Below are 18,755 nucleotides of genomic sequence, written 5' to 3' on the forward strand. Positions count from 1 at the left end.
TTGGAGTGGCTATCCCTTCTGTTGTGTTGATTGTCGCTCCTAAGTATTGCTGTGTTTGGCACGGCAATAGGTGTGACTTTGCATAGTTGATGGAGAAACCCAGCTTGTGAAGGGTCTGTATGACATACTTTGTGTGACGTGAACATCTTGTTAGCGTGTTTGTCTTGATTAACCAGTCGTCTAAGTAAGGGAACACGTGTATTTGCTGCCTTCTGATATGTGCAGCTACTACTGCTAGGCATTTTGTAAAGACTCTTGGCGCAGTTGTTATTCCGAATGGTAACACCTTGAATTGGTAATGTATTCCTTTGAATACGAACCTTAGGTATTTCCTGTGTGAAGGATGTATTGGTATGTGGAAATACGCATCATTTAGGTCTAATGTTGTCATGTAGTCTTGCTGTTTGAGCAGTGGGATTACGTCTTGTAATGGGACCATGTGAAAGTGGTCTGACTTGATGTAGGTATTTAGTATTCTGAGATCTAGTATTGGTCTCAGAGTTTTGTCCTTCTTTGGTATTAGAAAGTACAGTGAGTAAACCCCTGTGTTTTTCTGTGGGCTTGGTACTAGTTCTATTGCGTCCTTTTGTAGTAATGCTTGAACTTCTAGTCCTAGAAGATCTATATGTTGTTTTGACATATTGTGTGTTTTCGGTGGGACGTTTGGAGGGAATGTGTGAAATTCTAAGCAATAACCATGTTGGATAATTGCTAAGACTCAAGTGTCTGTTGTTATTTCTTCCCAAGATTTGTAGAATTGGCTTAGTCTTCCCCCCACTGGTGTTGTGTGATGGGGTTGTGTGACTTGTGAGTCACTGTTTATTTTGAGGGGTTTTGGGACCTTGAAATTTTCCCCGACTTCTTGGGAATTGGCCTCCTCTATATTGCCCCGAAAACCTCCCCTTTGAAATTGACCCTGGTAGGTAGGTGGTCTTGTTTGTGAAGTGCTGGTTTCTGTGGGTTGACCCCGAAACCCTCCCCTAAAAGGTGTCCTCCGAAATGTGCCTCTGGTCTGCGGGGAGTAGAGTGCGCCCATGGCTTTGGCTGTATCGGTGTCCTTTTTTAGTTTTTCAATGGCAGTGTCCACCTCCGGCCCAAACAATTGCTGTTCATTAAACGGCATATTGAGCACAGCCTGTTGGATTTCAGGTTTGAACCCAGATGTGCGCAGCCATGCGTGCCTCCTTATTGTGACTGCAGTGTTTATTGTCCTTGCAGCTGTATCTGCTGCATCCATGGAAGAACGTATCTGATTGTTCGAGATACTTTGTCCCTCTTCCACCACCTGTTGCGCTCGTTTTTGGAACTCTTTGGGTAGGTGTTCGATGAAATGTTGCATTTCATCCCAATGAGCCCTGTCGTATCTCGCTAAGAGTGCCTGCGAATTGGCGATACGCCACTGATTTGCTGCTTGTGCTGCAACTCTTTTTCCCGCTGCATCAAATTTGCGTCTCTCCTTGTCCGGAGGTGGTGCGTCGCCTGATGTATGCGAGTTGGCTCTTTTACGAGCTGCCCCCACAACTACAGAGTCCGGTGTCAGCTGTGTTGTAATAAATATAGGGTCTGTTGGTGGTGCCTTATATTTTTTCTCCACCCTTGGAGTTATGGCTCTGCCTTTAACTGGCTCCTGAAATATTTGTTTTGCGTGCCTTAGCATTCCTGGGCGCATGGGAAGGCTTTGGTAATGGCTATGGGTGGAGGACAGGGTGTTAAAGAGGAAGTCGTCCTCGATCGGTTCTGAATGTAGTGATACATTATGGAATTCGGCTGCCCTAGTGACCACCTGTGCATATGATGTACTGTCCTCAGGTGGTGACGGTTTAGTTGGGTACGACTCTGGGCTATTGTCCGATACTGGAGCGTCGTAGAGGTCCCATGCATCTGGATCATCCTGGCTCATTGTGGTATGAGCTGGTGAGTGTGTTAAAGGTGGAGTTTGTGCCGGTGATGCATGAGTTGATGGTGATGGAGTTACCTTCTTTACCACCTTTGCTTGTGGTTGCTTGTCTCCTTGTTGGAAGTCAAGTTTCCTTTTCCTTTTGATTGGGGGAAGAGTGCTGATCTTCCCTGTATCTTTTTGAATAAAGAGCCGCTTTTGCGTGTGATCTGGCTCTATTGTTTGTAATTCCTCCTCAAATCTGTGTTTTTTTTAGTTGAGAGGACAGTCCTTGTTCCTCTGAGTAGGAACCAGTTTTCGGTTCGGTTGCCGGATGTTTCGGCACCGAAACCGTGTCTCTGGATTTTTTCGGCTCCGACAAGATCTTTTTTCTTTTCAGCGTCGTGCCCTCTCTGTGCCGACCAACTTCGGTGCCGCTGTCTCGGTGCCGAATTTTTTCTGCGCCACTCTCTCGGTCCCGAGATTGCTGCGTGCCTGTATCTCGACCGGAGTCGGATGACTTCGACACCAGCTCGCCCTTTTTCGGTGCCGATGGACGGTCACCTACTTTTCGGGTTAAGCCATGGCCTGTTGGCGGTGGCGTCCCCTGGGCTTTGTCAGTCTTTTCGTGAGCTTTTTGTTTCAACGTCTTACTCACGGTTGGCGTTTCTTCGACGTCGAATTCTTCGGAATCCGACTCATGGATGGAGAAAGTTTCTTCTTCCTCCTCCTCGAACCGTTGTTGTCCTGTCGGCGTGGACGCCATCTGCAACCTCCTGGCTCTTCGGTCTCTGAGCGTTTTTCTCGACCGAAACGCGCGACAGGCTTCGCACGTATCCTCCTTGTGCTCGGGGGACAGGCACAAGTTACAGACCAAATGTTGATCCGTATAAGGATATTTATTATGGTCTGTTCCATCAGTCTCGAAGTTGCACGCGGTCGGGCCGACCAGGCCCCGACGGGGGATCGAAATTACCCCGAAGGGCTACCGGAGCTCTTCAAGATTCGGTGTCGATTTGTTCTAACTAACCTGATACCGAACGAAACAATACCGACAAATTTTTCCGAGATTCTGACTAACTTTCCGACCCGAAACACGGAGCGAAAAGGAACACGTCCGAACCCGATGGCGGAAAAAAAACAATCTAAGATGGAGTCGACGTCCATGGAACCGAAGTGGGAGGAGTCCCTCGGTCTCGTGACTCGAAAAGACTTCTTCGACGAAAAACAACTTGTAACACTCCGAGCCCAACACCAGACGGCGGACTATGCACAGCATGTGTATCTGCAGCTACACATGCCACCGAACATATTGTGCTATCAGGCGAATGTTGTGAATTGCCCAGTGCCAAATGTTTTGCGCTAGGATGCACAGTTGTGACGAGTGCGTCCCCCCGTTTGTTTAAATAATACATTGTTGTCATATTGTCTGTCTTGACAAGGATATGTTTGTGGGCTAGAAGGGACTGAAAGGCTTTTAGTGCTAGAAAGACTGCTAGCAGTTCTAAATGATTTATGTGAAGTTGTTTTTGTTGACTGTCCCAGTGACCTTGTATGCTGTGATTGTTGAGGTGTGCTCCCCACCCAATCATGGAGGCATCTGTTGTGATAATGGCGTGAGGTACTGGGTCTTGAAAAGGCCGCCCTTTGTTTAAATTTACAGGGTTCCACCATTGAAGCGAAGAGTGTGTTTGGCGGTCTATCAACACTAGATCTTGGAGTGGACCCTGTGCCTGCGTCCATTGTTTTGCTAGGCACTGTTGTAAGGGCCGCATGTGTAGTCTTGCGTTTGGGACAATAGCTATGCATGAGGACATCATGCCTAGTAGTTTCATCACAAACCAGACCGTGTATTGTTGGTTTGATTGCATGCTTGATTTTATATTTTGAAACGACTGGACTCTTTGTGGACTTGGAGTGGCAATTGCTCTTTGTGTGTTGAGTGTTGCTCCCAAGTATTGTTGTATTTGGGATGGTTGTAAATGTGATTTTTGGTAATTTACAGAAAACCCTAGTTTGTGCAGAGTATCTATTACATATTGCGTGTGATTTTGACATTGTTGTTGAGTGTTGGCTTTTATTAGCCAATCGTCTAGATACGGGAATACGTGCATGTGATTTCTCCTTATATGAGCTGCTACTACAGCTAGGCATTTTGTAAATACCCTAGGGGCCGTTGTTATTCCAAATGGCAACACTTTGAATTGGTAATGTTTGCCTTGTATTACAAACCTCAGGTATTTCCTGTGAGATGGATGGATGGGTATGTGAAAATATGCATCCTTTAGATCCAGTGTTGTCATGTATTCCCCTTGTTTTAGTAAAGGGACTACATCCTGTAGTGTTACCATGTGGAAATGATCTGATTTGATGAAGAGATCCAGTGTTCTGAGATCTAAAATAGGTCTTAACGTTTTGTCTTTCTTTGGGATGAGGAAATACAGGGAGTAAACCTCTGTTCCTCTCTGGTGATAAGGTACCAGTTCTACTGCTTCTTTTGCTAGTAGTGCTTGGACTTCTATTTGTAATAGGTCTAAGTGTTGTATTGACATTCTGTGCATTCTTGGGGGAACATCTGGAGGGAATCTTGTGAACTCTATGCAGTAACCATGTTGGATAATTGATAGAACCCAGGTGTCTGTGGTAATGTGTGTCCAATTGTGGTGGTATTTTGTTAATCTCCCCCCCACTGGTGATATGTGTTGGGGAAGTGTGACATTGAAGTCACTGCTTGCTACGAGGGGTCTGCTTGGCAGGCTGGAATTTCCCTCTTCCTCTTGGGAACTGTCCTCTGTAGGAACCACGAAACCTCCCTCTCTGGTACTGAGATTGGTAAGTGGGGTTTGTTTGGGAGGTGGATGGTTCTGAGGGTTGCTGTCTAAACCCTACCCTAAATTGTGGTTTCCTAAATGTTCCCCTAAATGGACGCCTTTTTCGGCTCCGAAGCCGTTTTTTCGGTATCAAAACCCCAATGGAGATTGTCGGTTTCGGCTCTGAGTGGCTTTTTCGAGATTTACTCGACTCGATTATTCGATGTCGACTCTTTGCAGTGCCGGTTTCTCGACCGGAGTCGGAAGTCTTCAGCATCGATTTGGCCTTTTTCGGTGCCGATGTTACTTGGTCACCGTCTTTTCGGTGGGTTGAGCCATGGCCTTCCGGAAGTGGCGTCCCCGAGGCCTTTTGTTTCTTGACCTTGGGTGTGGGACGGGGCAGGTGTACTCACTTTTTGTGCCACCAAATGGTCGATCCCCGTCGGATTCATCAGAGTCCGAACCCTGGATGGATATCCACATCTCTTCTTCCTCGGCGTCGAGATGTTGTGACTGTTTCGACGTCATCTGTAACCGTCTTGCGCGTCAATCTCTTAAGGTCTTCTTGAATCGAAACTGCAGGCCTCACAAGTATCCTCTCTGTGTTCGGGCGATAAACACAGGTTAGAGACCCGATGCTGGTCTGTGTAAGGATATTTGGCGTGGCACTTCGGACAGAAACGGAAAGGGGTCCGGTCCATTAGTTCTTTCTTGACGGGTGTGGTCGGGCCGACCAGGCCTTGATTAAGTGCGGAAGCCCCGAAGGGCCGCCGAAGTGGTCTTGTTGTCTGCTTGAAGTTATCCCGACGCCAAAGCGAGAGGCGTTTCCGTTTCCGGGTCCCAGGTCAGCAGCGCGAAGCCAGCGCGTCGGAGCCAGCGCCGAAGCGCTGAAGCAGAGCGGTGCCGCACACAGCTCACCACCCGCACCGGTGAGCCTCCCAGTGCTCCTGGTGCTCCTCCGGTCTCCGGATCACGGGATCGCCCTGTCCGTAGCTCGCCTGTGAGCTGAGCTGCAACTGGTGCCCCCAGCACCCTGACAGCGTGCGCAGAAGACAGCGCCCCCCCCCTCCCCTCCCCTCTGCGGACCCCCGCGGAAGCGGCTCGATCGCGGGTGCGGCTTGCGGGGGGCATAGGGGCTCCTTTTCCTACAAATCTTTGGGTGGCAAGCAAGGACCCCTCAAGAACGGCACACCGGGCGTCAGGCATCAGGCTTCAGGACACAGGCTACCGGCCCTCTGCTCCAGGTGCTGCCCGTGACGTGACCCCCAGCAAGAGGCAAGTGTGACAAGTGAGGCAAGAGAGCAACAGAGGGCGAAGGGGCCAAGAGGGCCAAGGAGGGCAACAGGGCGGAGGGAAGCTGGTCCAGGTTCTGGCATTGGTCTCACTGCCAGGGTGCACAGCACCCCCCATCCCGACCCACCCTGGTAGATTCACCAGGCAGTTTGTGGCCTCACCCCCCCCCTTACCCCCTGCCCCCTTTGCCCTGCTCCTCCACCCACCCTTGCACCTTGCCCAGGGCAGCAAGGGCCAGGAGCGGAAGGGACCAATACAGCCCAAAAAGGACTGGCACGGTCCAGCATCTCCGGACTCCAGGACCCAGGCCCTCAACAGCTCCAAATTCCCCTGAGGGTGATCGTACACTCAGATATCAACATCCGATTAGAGACTCTTTTAGGAGGACGGCACTCCTAACTGCCTCAAAAACAACAAAAGGCACAACAAGGCTCAACAAGGCCCTGCTCCCTCACTCCAACAGCCCGCCCAAAATCATCCTGCTCTAAGGCAGCAAAATATACCGATCATGAGATCAGGTAAAGCACGAGGCAGTACTACCAACCGTCCAGCAAAACAAGGAAAGAGAAAAAGGAAGGGAGACCTGGTTCTGGATGAAGCAACCCCAAAAAGGAGAGCAAGCAGCCAACAGGATCTCCCCCCACCCCTCCCATGCAGGAGGCAAAACCTAACAAAGGGCACACGCGGGGGAGGCGACCAAAATTCCAGCATGGCTGAAACGATCTGGGGAGAGCCCGGCTTTTGGAAACCGGCGACCCCGCCGGAGGGGGTTCCAGAGACCGTAGCCTCTCCCAAGCATCACAGGATAACTGATTATTTCCCTACTGCTGGTACCATCGCCACCAGAAAAAGGATCGACTCCCTGGCTCCAACCCAAACAAGTTTTGGGGAAATAACCTCACCCAGCCAAGACCGGCAACAGCAAGGAAGCAGCGAAAAGAAACTTAAAATGAATTCTCCTCCGCACCCCCCCACCCCCCTATAGCCAACAGTAGTGATCAGGAAAAATCACCCTACGAAAGTAGACGCATCAAGTATTGTTCAGGACAATGCTATGCCAGCTACCCCTTCACCAGGATCCCTCTACAATCCCAGGCAAGACTTAACTCTATGTAATAAACCCTAGACGCCACTAAGTACCAATGGACATCTAGTCCAGCGAAACTACCCATCCTGGACTCAGAACTGGTAGCAATCGCAGAACATTTAGAACAAGAATCTCAGGAAGGTGGCCCATTCTGTCAAAGTCCAAAACTTCACTCATTCCCAATGTATAACTGTGAAAAAGAACAATACCTCTGGGGTATAGAACAGGTCATCACAAATGGGTCAGTAGAAGCAGAAATAGTGACAGCCGCACATAAAGTCCCCCATAAAACAACAATAAACAAAGTACTATCAAGTGGTAACCAAGAGCCCGACTTAAAGTCACAAGCCCCTGTGGCAGTCAGGTCAGAAGAAATGTGGGCTGCAATCCTAAATTCAATGCAAGCAACGGTCATGGCGCTGCAATTTCATTCAAATAAAATGGACATTCTGATGGATACACCTACCTGTGGATTCCTCACCTCATGAATACTCCCATGGCGCCAGCATTCGACGGAAATCTTCTTACTAGTCTCTGCACGTCGACGAGGACGTCACTGTCTCGCACGCGACGCCGTCTGACGTCATACAGGCAATAAGAGGTCCTCGACGACGTGCAGACGTCCGTTCCCTTTTTTCCGTGCATTCGAAACGGTTATCTTCGAGGGAGCAACTGTTACTCTTGCGGTTACAGTGTATATCTTGCTGCGTACTCTTTCTCTGTGGAAATAATGTCGCAGAGAAAGTCTGGATTTAAGCCTTGTCGTGAGTGTGGAGGCAAGATGTCGGTGACGGATCCTCATTCCGATTGCCTTTGGTGTTTGAGCTCCGACCACGACGTCTCGACTTGTGATTCGTGTCAGCACATGAATCCGAAGGCCCTTAAAGAACGCGAGGCGAAGCTGTTTATGGCCAAGTCAAAGGAGAAGCATCACAAGAAAAAGTCTTCTCCAAGACATCGGCGTCATCGAGACTCCCGGCGCCGTAGAGAATCTCGGCGTCATTCAAGGGAGGCTCGTTCCAGGTCTCCGGATCGGCGCCGGAGGACATGGGAGGTCAGCCCCACGGTGACGCCGCATCCTTCGACGCCGTTGCTCTCTCCGGCGTCTCCAACTTCGCCTGGACAGGCGTCGGTGATTGAGGTATTGGAGCCTCAAGTGTTTTCTCCGGCGCAGACGCCGAGGCCGGCGTCGGGGTCGCCTCCGAGTCAGGCACCCCAGTATCCGGCTTTTCCCACCCCTGGAGCCGATAGTTCCGCATTCTTGAATGCGATGTATGCCATCTTCCAACAGATGGCTCCAGGGGGTGCTCCGGCTGGGCCTTTGGCCTTTTCTTTGGGTGATCCTGCGCCTCTTCGGCCGGCACCCTTTATGCCCTTTCTCCCGTTTGGGAACGTGGGCTCGGCGCCAGTGTCGGCGCCGGTGGCCGCTCCGATGGCTTCGGACGGATTGGCCCCAGGGATTTCCATCCCGTCGACGTCGAGATTTCGGCCTGTGACTCCGGTGGGTCCATCCGTTTCATCTGCTCTTCAGTCGGCGCCGAAGTTACCTGTGGCGCCGGATGCGGCGTCGGTGGCTTCGGAAGATCGGCGCCGATCTCCGACTTCGGCGGAGGTATTGTCGACTCCGCGGATTGAGCAACGACTGCATTCAAGGAGGCGTGCTCTCCGGGTACTAGAGGAGCAGGAGTACCAACGAGCCCTAGAGGAAGGAGAGCTAGAGGACTCGGGTGATGGGCTGCGTGGACTGGAGTCGGCCAGTGGGCTGGACACTTCCCCTGAGTGGGACCTTTCGTCCCCGGGGGAATATACCGAGGAAGCTGCTTCCTTTCATACAGTGGTACGGAAGGCAGCTAGTTTTTTGGACCTGCCTTTGCCGGTGGTGGAGGCGAAACAAAACCTTTTGACAGAGGTGTTGCATCCGGCCTCAGCCGCGGCGGAGCCTCTATTACCTTTTAATGACGCTCTGCTGGATCCGGTTTTAGAGGTGTGGAAGAAGCCGGCATCTTCCCCAGCAGTTCACAGAGCCGTGGCCAGGAGGTATCGGACGGCTCCAACTGATCCTGGTTTCCTATCTAGGCACCCTACGCCGGAGAGCTTGGTTGTGCAGGCCTCCTGTTCGTCCAAGTCAGCGCCTGGTTCTTTTCCGACGGTGCCGGGGGACAGAGATTCAAAAAAGCTGGAGGCGCAGTCGAAGAAGATTTTTTCGTCCTGCAGTCTGGCTTTAAAAGCCACCAATGCAACCTGTATCCTGGGGAGGTATATTCATGCTCTGATGGATGACATCTCCTCTTCGTTTACAGAGCTTCCCCAGGGTCTTTTGGATCTTGTCTCTGATGCTCAGGCTGCTGCGACCCAAATTATCCAGACGGGACTGGATACCACCGACTCGGTAGCCAGAGCAATGGGCACAACTGTGGTGGAAAGGAGACAGGCCTGGCTCCGTAACTCGGGCTTTTCGGCAGATGTACAGTCCACATTGTTGGATCTCCCGTTTGATGGGGACAAACTGTTTGGGGCTAAGGCTGATTCGGCCTTGGAACGGTTTAAGGAGAGCAGGGCCACGGCTAAGTCGCTGGGACTCCAAGCTCCTTCTTCCACGGCCTCTTCCAGATTCTTCAGGAGGTTTCGTGGATTTGGGCGTGGCTCTTCCTCCTCTTCCTTTCGGGGAAGATATCAGCAACCTGCCTCTTCCCATCCCTATAGATCTTTTAGGGGGAGGGGTAGGGTCCGCACCAGGGGAGCTTCTCAGCAGCACTCTGCCTCTTCCTCATCCTCTGGCGGGGTGCAGCAGGGGAAGCAGCCTTAGGCTTCCACCATTTCCCACTCACTCCTCTCCTGTAGGGGGAAGATTACAGCATTTTCTCACCAAATGGGAGACTGTTACGTCGGACACTTGGGTTCTCAGTGTTGTGGGAAAAGGCTACACCCTTCCCTTTCGGGAATTTCCGCCCCTCATCCCGCCCCGCCCTTCGTATTGTTCACAAGAACACCTCCTGTTGCTAGAACAGGAGGTAGAAGTCCTCCTTTTAAAGGGCGCGGTGGAGTTGGTCCCGGAGCAGGAAAGGGGTCAAGGAGTTTACTCAAGGTATTTCCTGATTCCCAAGAAGGATGGTCGTTTGAGACCAATTCTGGACCTGAGGATCTTGAATTGGTTCCTCAAGCAGGAAAAGTTCAAGATGCTGACCCTAGCACAGGTGCTTTTGGCGTTGAACATGGAAGACTGGATGGTGTCTGTCGACTTGCAGGATGCTTACTTTCATATCCCGATACTCAAGTCACACAGGAAGTATCTCCGGTTTGTGGTGGGATCGCAACACTACCAGTTTGCGGTCCTTCCGTTTGGTCTTACTTCAGCACCTCGAGTCTTCACGAAGGTGATGTCGGTGGTTGCGGCAGAGCTCAGAAGGAAGGGGATAGCAGTATTCCCTTACTTGGACGATTGGTTAATCAAAGCCAAGTCCCCGGAGCTTGTGTTGCGTCATCTGCAGTCAACAACCCAGTTGTTGTTCGACCTGGGCTTTTCGGTGAACGAGCCCAAATCTCACCTAGAGCCCTCTCAGCGCCTCCTGTTCATAGGGGCAGTACTGGATACAACATTGGGTCGGGCCTTTCCTCCGCGGATTCAAGATATTCAGGATTTGGTTCCAATGTTTCGAAATGGAGCGGTAGTTCCAGTCCTCAAGGTCCTTCGTCTGCTCGGTCTTTTTGCCTCCTGCATTCTGTTGGTCACGCATGCTCGCTGGCACATGAGGGCTCTTCAGTGGTGCCTCCGAAGGCAGTGGTCTCAACACAGAGGGGATCTAGAGGGTACTGTCAAGATCTCCAGAGATGCTGCTGTGGATTTGAAGTGGTGGATTGCAAGCAACAATCTTTCACAAGGAAAGCCGTTCCAGCAGTCGCCACCAGTGACAACAGTCATAACGGATGCTTCCACTCTAGGGTGGGGAGCTCATCTGGGGGATCTGGAGATCAAAGGTCTTTGGTCTCCAGAGGAACAGATTTTTCACATCAATCTGTTAGAGTTACGGGCTGTACGTCTGGCTCTCAAGGCCTTCCTCCCTTCCCTTCGTGGTCAGTCGGTACAGGTCCTAACGGACAATACTACCTCGATGTGGTACATAAACAAGCAGGGAGGAGTGGGGTCGTACCTTCTCTGCAGAGAAGCTCTTCGACTATGGTCCTGGGCAAAGGACCATCGGATTTGCTTGATAGCAAACCATCTGGCCGGAGTTTTGAACGTGCGTGCGGACAGTCTCAGTCGCCACTTCTCGGCAGACCACGAGTGGCGTCTCCATCCAGATCAAGTCCGTTTAATCTTCCAGAAGTGGGGGTTTCCTCGGGTAGATCTGTTCGCCACTCGAGAGAACGCGCATTGTCCGTTGTTCTGCAGCCTTCAGTATCCGATGCAGGAAGCGTTGGGGGACGCGTTTCAAATGACCTGGTGCGGCCAGTTGCTTTACGCGTTTCCTCCCATACCCTTGATTCCTCGAGTATTGAGGAAGATTCGCCAAGACCGGGCTCTAGTAATCTTAATAGCTCCGGATTGGCCAAGGAGGGTGTGGTACTCCGACCTTCTCCAACTCTCAACGTGCCCGCAGCTCCGTCTCCCTTTCAGGGCAGACCTCCTCTCACAGTCGCAGGGGCAGGTTCTACACCCCAACCTCCAGAGTCTGCACCTACATGCCTGGAGATTGAACGGGGCAACCGGAGTTCCTTCTCTCTCCCGCCTGAGGTAGTGGATGTTATATTAGCGGCCAGGCGACACTCCACTAAATCTATCTACGCTAATAGGTGGTCTAAATTTGTTGCGTGGTGTGGAGAGAGGCAGATTGATCCTTTACATGCTCATCTATCGGACGTTTTGTCTTTTGCTCTATCTCTGGCGCAGAAAGGTTGTGCAGTGGCTACCATTAAAGGTTATTTATCGGCCTTGTCAGCCTTCATATGTCTTCCAGACCAACCATCTTTATTTAAATCCCCTATTGTTATCAGATTCTTGAAAGGTCTTCTAAATCAATATCCTCCAAAGCCATTCGTTATGCCGCAATGGGATTTGTCCTTAGTCCTGACTTTCGTTATGGGGTCCCCTTTTGAACCTATGCATTCTTGCCCCTTGAGGTATTTGGTTTTAAAAACAGTCTTCCTGATAGCTATAACATCAGCAAGGAGAGTGAGTGAGTTGCAGGCCTTATCAGTAAAACCCCCTTATACAACTTTTTATGGGGATAAGGTGGTGTTGAGGACCAAGGCTGCTTTCCTCCCGAAGGTTGTTTCACCCTTCCATTTGGCTCAGGCAATTACTTTGTCCACGTTCTATCCTCCGCCTCATCCTTCCAAAGAGGAAGAAAGACTGCACCGTCTGGACCCAAAGAGAGCGTTGAGCTTCTTTATCGATAGAACAAGGGATTTCAGGCTGGAGGATCAGCTGTTTATTGGATACGTGGGCAAGAGGAGAGGAAAGGCAGTCCACAAGAGAACACTATCCAGGTGGGTTGTTCTTTGCATTAAAATCTGTTACTCTTTGGCAAAGAAGGATCCTCCTGAGGGCATTAGAGCTCATTCCACCAGAGCTAAGTCGGCCACTTCGGCCTTAGCCAGAGGTGTTCCTGTGGTCGACATCTGCAAGGCCGCAACTTGGTCGTCCCTTCACACTTTTGCAAAACATTACTGTTTAGATTCTGAGGTTAGAAGGGACGGTCATTTTGCACAGTCAGTGCTGCAGGATTTCTTGGTTTGACCATTTAGGCACCCACCGCAGGGCGTGGTACTGCTTTGGGACTCTATTCATGAGGTGAGGAATCCACAGGTAGTTGTATCCATCAGAAGAACGAGTTACTTACCTTCGGTAACGACTTTTCTGGTGGATACATTAGCTACCTGTGGATTCCTCACGGTCCCACCCGCCTCCCCGTTGCCTTTATGGTCTTGCCAAGTAATCCTTGAGTGCGCTCCTCTTGGTCCTTGAGGGTGCAATAGATGTATATATATAATATATTTGTATATATATATGTGTATATGGTATATACTTGGTGTGTGTATATATTTTAAAAGAGAGAGTTTTATATATATATATATATGTACATAAAAAGATTTACAGTTATTCATACAATGTGGTGTATTTTACAATATAATGGATGTTGCCTTGCTCTTTCATTGCATTGCCTGGTTGTTCTCATGCACGTAAAAAATGATTGGTACGGACGTCTGCACGTCGTCGAGGACCTCTTATTGCCTGTATGACGTCAGACGGCGTCGCGTGCGAGACAGTGACGTCCTCGTCGACGTGCAGAGACTAGTAAGAAGATTTCCGTCGAATGCTGGCGCCATGGGAGTATTCATGAGGTGAGGAATCCACAGGTAGCTAATGTATCCACCAGAAAAGTCGTTACCGAAGGTAAGTAACTCGTTCTTCAAGTTGATTTGCTAAACACCCTGGCAGTATTTGTCTCCGGGATTGACAGTAAGTTGGAAAAATTAAACGCACTTATAACAAGGGCGCAAGTCACTCACTCTAATGACTTTACAATTTGTTCCTGTAAAGAGGTAGTAGAAAAGATATCTCAACTGCCGCAAATCTTAGAGTGAATACTTCAAGAAATCCGCTCAACCCGGAAGGATGAACATACATGGCCTAAACCACTCGCCACCATGCTAAAATCTACTCTGAGGGAGCAGAAACAAAAAGAGCAGCAGCCCCTTTCCTCCCTAGAGGCCGCCCCATCGATTTTTTGTGAGGAGAGAATATTGGCTGACAGCCGCCAACTAGCAAGTGCCCATAGGGAACCCATGATGAATCATCCTCCGCTACAGTCCATCAATAAGCCTGGGAACCCTGAGTTTCCCACAACCCGGACCCTCTCTAAAAGAGAACGAAAGCGGGCAAGGAAGGGAAGGAAGTCCACCCAACCCCATCAACTCAACTCAAAGGATCCATCTAAAGACCAGGCGACGTCAAATGGAGGGTATAATAGAGACATTACTACCCACACAAGTACAAGCTCTAACACAATAATAGATGTGACAACACTCCCCGCCACAGCAGACATCACCCACTCAACAAGGTCCCCCCTGAGACCTCCCGAAGCGATTGGCACTATAACGAACTTAAGACCAAGCCCCACAAGGGACCAGCAGAGCACAAAACCAAAACCCATTACGCCTGCGCTGCCTCCCCAACTAACACTGATCAATAGGGGCAGCAAGTCTGCCATTAGTCAGAGGGAAGACTGCTATATGGAGCAAGACCCGCGCATAGAGCAAAATCAGTCACGTATAACAGACACGAATACCCTCCAGTTACTCTGGATTCCAGAATTCACCTCCAGGTCCCCCACAGATGTTCTTAATCGCTCTTCGATCTTAAGAATCATAAAAGCCTTACCGGATCTTCAGTTTGTAGCCTCGGAGGACCTGGCAGCTATAAAATTTATCCAAGCAAGAGGCAACCAACACACGGATCCAACACTCACCATCTTCTCGGCACCAGATATCCCAAAGCGGATCTTGAAAAGAAAGGACCTATTGAAAGCCTGGGGCATTGAGGTAACCACCTACAAAGGAGACCGCTACCCAACTCCGTTACTAGCCTCACAATACCTGGGAACTCCCAAAGGCACATGGTCGGTTCTGAAAGGAGTACATCAGGCCGGCAGACCCATTGAAGAAAGGTGTAGTGAGGAGAATCCACCTAAGCACCCGCTGACAGTCCAAGTATGGAGAGAAGAAGGGAGGGAAAGAGTGGTCTTGGGGCAACAAAAGTATCCAGAAAGGGAACGGGTAGCGACTGTTTTACCCCCAAGACCGATGGGCAACAATTGAATTGGTAAGGATCAACCCGCACATGGCATTTTATCCATTTGCTCCTGGAACGCCGGTGGCCTACGGTCAAAACTGGAGGATCCTGCAGTAATAAATTTTTTCAGCTCCTTTGACATTTTACTCATACAGGAATCCTGGGCAATGGACTCAATACCGATAATCGGATTCATGGAATATCTTAGCCCAGCAACGAAAACAAATAGGCTTGGAAGGCCAAAGGGAGGCCTTGCCATTTATGTTAGCACCAGCCTTTTGGTAAAAATATCTGAGTAGAAGGAGGAAGACCAACCTTTCCAATTTCTCCAGCTAGACGATTGGGGGAAAAACACTCAGGAGCCATTGATTCTGGTCAACACATACATCAATCCTAAAAATAAAAAAATTTAAGCAAACAAACTTTTAACTCAACTATTAAGGATAAAAGGTACAATAAAATCAGCATTCTGGTTAATGTCCGGCGATTTCAACCTCGGCTTATTCCACAACCCCAGTGAGGATCACATCCAAACAGTTGTAAGAATGCCCAGCCAAACCCTCCCAAAAAAACTTAGGAAAGACAAAATTGGGGAGAGTTTCATACGCACCTGTGAATTAGTGGGCCTCTTTGCGCTAAATGGACGGAAGTGCCCGGATATTCCACCGGCATGGACAAGATTCTCCGGGAAGTCGGTCTCCTATCTAGACTACACTTAGGTGTCCCCTGCTCTATATAAATTAGTAAACACCTTTACCATCATGGACCGCACGAATAGCGACCACAAACCACAGGTATTTGGGATCTGTGCATCACCACAAAAACCGGAGAAAGTGGCAGCCCTAAACGGGACACTAGGCACCGAAAATCTAAAGCGACTCAAATGGTCCTCTGACACCATTGAAAGGCAGGCAGAAGAGGCCCTACGGAAGCTAGAATCAACTATCACAAGTGGGGCAATGTTGACAACGGTCTGGGAGAACTTTGCCCTCAACCTCATAAAAAAAGATTCCTTAAGTAACACGAGAAAAGGAGCACAATTGAATCACCGCCAAAGTTCACTTTTACCGCTGCCAGTACGCAAAAGGAAAGCAGCAGTAGGTAAATTATTAAGGTCACTGCGTAAATGCCCAGATAATGGATCAATATTGACCGCCCTTAGAGAGCAAAGGAAATTGTATAAAAGGGATCTATGGACCTTTAAAAAAGGCCAACAGGAGACCCTGTGGGCCAAACTACATTTTGCGACCAAAACATCGGACTCCAAAAGATTCTGGAAAATCATCAATACAATAGACAATGGTGCAAAAGCAGGCAATAACGCAAACATAACAGAGGAAGTATGGGTATCCCATTTAAAGTCACATCTAAAAGAATCAACCATCTAAGAAGGCCCCCAAATGCAGTCACATATGATTGGTGGGGATCCCAACACCCCTGAACCTTTGAAATTTACGGCACCAGAAGTATTAAAAATCATTGGAAAGTCACGAATGGACTGTGCCCCTGGCCCCAATGGCTTACCGCAAGCACTATTTAAACAAGACACAGAAAGATGGGCCAATTTCCTGGCAGCAATGTTTAATGACGTGATCACAACAGGCATTGTCCCGGCATCCTGGAAAGGCTCAATAATCCACCCCATATATAAGGGTGGGAGCGCGCTCTCCCCAAGCAACTACAGACTAATCGCTCTTTTAGACGTTGACCTCAAGTACTTTTCCTGCTGTGTGCTAAAACATCTAGAAGCCTGGATTACAGAGAACAATATTCTACCCTTTAATCAAACCGGGTTCACCAAGCACCAAGGAACATTAACAAATCTTATGGGGCTAGGCTTGATCATAAACAGAGCAAAAGCAAAGGGGACTCCAACTTATTTATGTTTGTTGACTTTAAAGCTGCTTTTGACTGTGTCTCCCGCAGCAAAATGTGGGCCAAATTACTACAGTGGGGGCTGCCACACTCTATTTTAAATGCCATCAAAATGATATACTCTGATACTTGGCTAAAGGTTAAATTGGGGGAAGGCTCTCACCTATCCAGGGCAGTCAAAACAACAGTGGGGGTGAAACAAGGCTGTGTATTGGCTCCAACACTCTTCAACCTGTACATAGCAGATCTCCCCGCCAAGTTAAATGGTCACTCATCCCACTCTCCATCACTGGGCGGTCAACAAGTATCCAACCTACTATATGCAGATGACCTACTACTAATCAGTAATACCAGATTAGGCATGCAGAAATTGTTAAAGGCATTAGAAGAATACTCAGGTTCTAATGATTTAGAAATTAATTATAAAAAATCTAAAATGATAACCTTAGACCGCAGGCCAACCACCCAAGGTAAATGGCATATGAATGGGAAAACCCTAGAGGAAGTAACATCATACAGATACCTAGGATTGGTGGTGGATGCTAGAGGTAATTACATGCCACAAAAAGAGGCTATAAAAAACAAGACGCAGGCCCTTACTTACGCCTTTTGCAAGCTAGCAAATTCAATCTGTGGTCATGCTCTGAACCCATTAACAGCAGTAATGAGAGCGAAGCTACTTCCAACTATCACCTATGGGACCGAAATAATGAGGGGGATGGAAGTAGGTCTTCTGGATAAGCTTCTGATAAAAACATATAAGCGCGTTTTTCGGCTGCCCGGACGTGCATCGCCAGCCCAGGTCAGACTGGAATTTATGCTGGTCAAACAGTCGTTAGCCCGACCGGCAGCATACATTAAATGCTGCTACAAACTGAGCTGCGCATCAAAAGGGTCTTTAGCCAATCTAGTCTGGCAGGAAATTATCCTAGAAAGAGGGAACCCCAACTACATAAGGTATCTAGAAAAAAGTAAGAATCTTTTGAGCTTAGATGAGGTATGGAACCGGTCTCTACCCATCTCCGCTTTCAATAAAGCAGTGAATAAAGCAAGTAAATTACAGAGCGTGTTAGAAGATAAGATCTCATTGGCCAAAAGGGAGCATAGTTGGTTGATCCTTAACTCCTACAAAACATTTAAAGAATCACCACTGATGGCTGGCTCCTACTCAAGGAAAATAAAGCAATCCTTTCTCAGACTTAGGCTGGGTGAAGTCCCTACTTTAGACCTCATGCCAAAATGGAAGAAGGAGCGGCAAGTAGGCTCTCGGGAGTGCCGTCTCTGTCATCTAGCAGATGAAAACTTGATGCATGTGGTCTGCATTTGCCCAGCCCTGGCGGCCGAAAGGAGACTCCTACTAAAAAAAGAATTTAACGGTTTAACAATTAGATCATGCAGACAAGCATTAATTGCAGCCTTTAACCCTCGAAATACAATATTGAACATTAGGCTGGTTCAATTTTTTTAAATTTTCACTCTAAAAACCACAGCCTCTCGAAATAACCAACTCAGAGGGAGGGCGGAAACGATAGCGAAATCCCTATAACCCACTTTGAACATCTTAAAGAAGGGAAGGCTCCTAGGTAGTCCATTGGGTTGTTTAGCTTGTGTCATAATAAAGTCTGGTACCAACAACCAGACTTAAGTAGGGGTAAATAAAATCGATAGAAGGCCTCCTCCCACTTTGTCCCATTTTTACCAATACCTCATTGGGCTGTCACTGTTTTCTTTATATTTCTTTGTGGAAGGAAACGTTATATACCATTTCATTTTAAACACAAGATTTTATTTTGCGTTGTATTTTTCTTACCTTTAATAAGTTTGTTCTGTTGCCCTATTATTAATGCCTTATAGCACTAGTATGTTTTTTTCTTAAAATGTTTATTTGGAAGGAAATTTTACTTACCATTTCACCCTAAGCCAAAGAACTGTAATTGTCTTTTTGCACTAAAATTGTTCTGTTAAATGTTTACGTGGAAGGAAAAGTTTTATGGTTTTAATTAACAAATAAACTTGTTTTAC

The sequence above is a fragment of the Pleurodeles waltl genome, chromosome 8 (assembly GCF_031143425.1).
Source record: "Pleurodeles waltl isolate 20211129_DDA chromosome 8, aPleWal1.hap1.20221129, whole genome shotgun sequence".
In the NCBI taxonomy this organism is placed as follows: Eukaryota; Metazoa; Chordata; class Amphibia; order Caudata; family Salamandridae; genus Pleurodeles; species Pleurodeles waltl.